At 38.5% G+C, this 4,403-nt stretch overlaps 1 protein-coding gene and 1 long non-coding RNA gene across 2 annotated transcripts in view; one reads left to right on the forward strand and one right to left on the reverse strand.

Annotated features, from left to right (window-relative positions):
- LOC117282758 overlaps positions 1-2,790 on the forward strand; it is a 133,585-nt gene extending 130,795 nt beyond the window's left edge. The window contains exon 3 of the long non-coding RNA XR_004513614.1: positions 1,335-2,790. This is a non-coding gene — a long non-coding RNA (uncharacterized LOC117282758). The remainder of the gene's footprint in view (positions 1-1,334) is intronic.
- The window catches only part of LOC111870098 (hydroxymethylglutaryl-CoA synthase 1), a 36,496-nt gene that overhangs the window by 26,984 nt on the left and 5,109 nt on the right, over positions 1-4,403 (reverse strand). The window lies entirely within an intron of this gene.

Here is a 4,403-nt window from a genome sequence, read left to right on the forward strand (position 1 = left end):
TATCGGTAGGTATAGAGACTGGTAGAATATCATAGAGAGAAGCACAATGGACCAATATTGGTGTAAATGCATGGGGAAACCCACCCTCTCCAATAACTAACTAACTAANTTGTGCGCACTAGAAGACGGTCAGTACATACACATCATGGACAGTTTTTATGTACTCAGCTCTTCAAGAAACTCTGATATTTCATCACCATATAAGTCCTCTACAGAATCCCGTTCTGAACCAGTAAAAGCAGTATTTCTGACAAATGCTTTGGTCATTATCCATCGTCCCATATTTTTAAAACAATAATGTTATGGAAATTGGTTATTTTCAGATGATAGGCTAAAATTAGGAATCATACTGTGTTATATCTCTGAGAGATCTAATCTCAAAGCAAATCAAAGCAGCCGAGTTTGAGACCAAGTCTTTCAAAGGGCCAAACGGAATAGAATATCTTACATCATGTCACCTGAAGAAGGAAACGAAACTGGTTTCCGAAGTACTGGGCTTTAGAAAACCTTGGACTACAGAAAATATCGGAAATACCAGTAAAAAAAACTGTTATGTACAATTGTAGAAAACATTGAGAGTAAGCACAGTTAAATGCAATTTACAATTTCATGACCCATACAGAACTCGAAATATAGTTTTAATATTAATCGCTGATCTGCTTTTCAAATTGGGACTAACAGGTGACCCAAAATGTGAAGGGTGCCTACACGAAGATGAATGAGCCACACATATCCTATGTGATTGTGAGGCCATAGCTTACTTACGATTTCGTCAACTAGGGTCAGTTCTTCAAGGCACCAAGTGACTTTTATGACGCCCCCATAAATAAAGTCCTCCATTTCATTCGAATTGTAGGATCAATAAAGGTTAATCCAAAGGAGAGGCACAATAGTTCATTGAAGGTCGCAGTGCGAGGGCCGCATTTTATGGCCCATCCCTTACACACATACCCATACACAACCGCTAATCTACAGTTTGGACTCACGAGCTGCCTATTTCCATGAGTAATTCATTGTGCAATATAACATTTCTGGCGTCCTCATGTGTGCTTGCTCCACTGACTTCCGGTGTTAAAAATCAGCACATCCCGGGGCTGCCATGCGGCAACTTGAAAACAGGAACACGCTGCTGGGCTGCTCAATAATAGCCGTTATATATGCAAACGCCATTTGTCTCTTAATAAAGCTGGGACAGAACATTATTTCAGATTGTGACACCGTATATATAGTCTTGGAACTAAATACTAACGTTTCGAAATAAAATATTGCCTTCGTTTTAAACTGGAAAATTGTACAGAAAATTAGTTTCTTGTGAGACGTATTTCATGTTTCAGGTGGAGATCTTCGACAGAACTTCGTGTCTACTGATCGCTGGTTTACTACTTCCGCCACAGTACAGGAGTAGAACAAGCCTTTAACTCCAGTCACACATCTGGCCCGGTGCCTGTGATTGTGGATAGAATACCATTGCATTGACCTTAATTGCGTGCATTTAGAAGTGTTACAACTGTTTAAAAATTCTTTGGCCCTCGTAAGCCTTAAATTCGCAAGAGAATACTAAGTTAACGCAGACGCATTCTTCGATGTTAATTCAGTTGTAGCCTGCATTCAAAAGTTTCACAGAGACCTTGACCTCTGACCCACCACTCTGCATAAAGGACCACGGACATTGACTATGAATGGGTTCCTCACTACGCATTTCGCTTGAATGAAAGAACAAGTGCAAGGGCCTTGACTCCGCTCTAGTAATAGGCTTATCCCTGACCCTGAAGGTGCAAGTCAGCTGTGTTTCATTGCCTGATTTCGTGAGTTACATATCGACATAATCCAAGATACCATAAAAATGCAACGTCGAGTGGCGAATAGTAGATGATCGTGAATAGTGAAGTAGAAAGGACAAGAGAGACAGTGAACTTGTTTTACATATCGCGTTGAAATGTTGCCGATCATAAGTTTCATGATATTAGTTAGCTTTCAACACTCTGTAGTCTGGAATTCTGAGGTCTGATTTTCGGCTCTGAGTCAGGGTAGCATTTTCCTCACACCTGCAAGGCAAGTTTTGGGATAAAAAACAGATCAAGATCGATTCTCAAACCTTCTTCTAGTTCATTCATTAATCATTCTGCAGCTTCAATCGATGTTACTTAACCTTTTCAGCTGACAAAGCGTCGTTAGATAAACCAAGATACAAGATATAGAAGGTAGCATCTCCGGGCTACATTCGAACCAGGTAGCCTAAACACGATAACAGCGCGACTGGACACACAAGTACAATCATACCCCAAAACCAACACGTCATTCTGTGAAGCCATATCATTTATCTGATTGTTATGCTTCTTCACTTAGTAATCAACGGGTTTTGAATTATCATATAGAGCATTAAATCGTAGGGCGACTGAATGTAAATGATACAGAACAAGTTCCATAAATATAATAATTTTAACTCATTGCCTAAATGTTTTAATTGGCCATAACAACGTAATACATTTCATCTTTAAAATCATTTTTATTTTATTATATATATTTATGTACATATTTAAGCATCCAATTGAATGTAGAACCTTCATTCCAATTTATGAATTTTGCACTAATTCAGAAGTAAACCGAATGTATTAACTGAGTGGAAATTCAGTACATTAGTAATAGTTATTTCTTTGTAATATATGAATTATGTAAAGCGCAATTCAGTTGTTTGAAAATATTTGTTGATGTATACTACCTGATGATGGCTTTATAAGCCGAAACATGTACCGTATTACCATACTATTAAACGAATAAACTCATTATACACAGTGAAATGTGAATGAGATTCTAATGCTTGTGTTGGGAATGAAACACAACGAAGAATTGATACAGAAAAATTGATCTTTGTCTATTTTAAGGTACAACCCCAAAATTTTCCTGGAAGAACTGAGTAACACCGAGAAGATTGTCGGTTAGGATATCCAGTCCCCGGACTAAGATTCATACCCAGGACCTCCAAAGCACGAAGCAGGAATGCTAACCACTCAACCTCGTTTTTCGATGAATGAATGGAGAAGTTCGGGAAGGCGTATCCAGTATAAATTCTTTATGGTCAGAATGCGTACAAAAGTGGTCCAACGAGATTAAAACACGTGGAGCAATCGCACTCCAAAAAGTGACCACATCGAAACTAGAGGATATCTGTGAAGAAATGTCAGGGACGGTGGCGTCTACACAACCACTGGTGCTCGCATACATCATAGCTAGAAACCTTTAGAATCTACGAGACGTAATGTGTTTCCTGTGAGGTACGAACTGAATTTTTGTATACCATTTGGAAGAAATTCAGTCTTTAAAGGGTTTGTAGGCGTAATTGTACAGAGTTTCATTCTTTCATCTGTAATCTGTCAAGACGACAGGTCCACAGTCTCTTCCAAAACAATTCCTCCACTTGATGCGATCTAAAGCTTTCTCCTTCAAATGAAGGAATTATGTCTTTCATCAATTTGATTTGCCTTTATTGTCTCCCTTCCAAATGTTCTTTTATTTTATGTCAACATATTTCTGTTGTCATTTTGGGTACCCTATGGAGTATCTCCTCATTTCCTTGCAAAATATAGCCAGAGGTTTCTCATGCATGTTAACAGAGCTCTGTTGAATAGATTCGAGACACAGCTGTCTTAGTACCTCATTGGATTGTAAGTTAAGTCTTTAATGCGTATTTGTGGCTAGAAGCAAGAGGTATTCACCAAATAAAAGAACTGAGAAATTTGCATGTAAGGAGTTAACATTTGTTGTTCTTGTATATTTTTCAGTTATCCTTAAACGTCTGTTTCATCTGACGTATTTGTGTTCAAAATCTGTGTGTATACGTCCAGATTTCGCAGTAATAGTAGATATCAGGGCTAATTGACGTCATCTACAGCTGGAGCTGGAAGGCCGAGTAAGAGGGTGTTGTGGTATCCGAGAAGGGGGTACAGATCTGAAACTCTTCACAATCTGTTATTGGCTATTTTGTTTACATGTTCATTTCAGAGGTGATTTGTGTCAAAAGTAATTCAAGATATTTCACTTTTCTTGGCCAAGGTACTGAATTGTTGAATAACATGAATTAGATAGACGCCTATGTGAACATCAGGTGAAGAGTATTGCTATTGTCTCGTCTAAATTAATGGAAAACACCTGGAAAGCTTCGAAATGTGGTGTTGGAGAAGGATGGAGAAGATCAGTTGGACCGATTATGTGAGAAATGAAGAAGTGTTATTTAGAGTCAGTGAGCAGAGGAATATCCTACACGAAATAAGAAAACGGAAGGGTAATTGGATTGATCATATCTTACGCGGTAACTGCCTTCTAAAAGAAGTTATTGAAGGAAAGATAGAGGGCGGATAGAAGTGACCAGAAGACGAGGAAGAAGACGTTAGAAGATGCTGGATGAC

This window comes from Cryptotermes secundus, unplaced genomic scaffold, assembly GCF_002891405.2.
Source record: "Cryptotermes secundus unplaced genomic scaffold, Csec_1.0 scaffold545, whole genome shotgun sequence".
NCBI lineage: Eukaryota > Metazoa > Arthropoda > Insecta > Blattodea > Kalotermitidae > Cryptotermes > Cryptotermes secundus.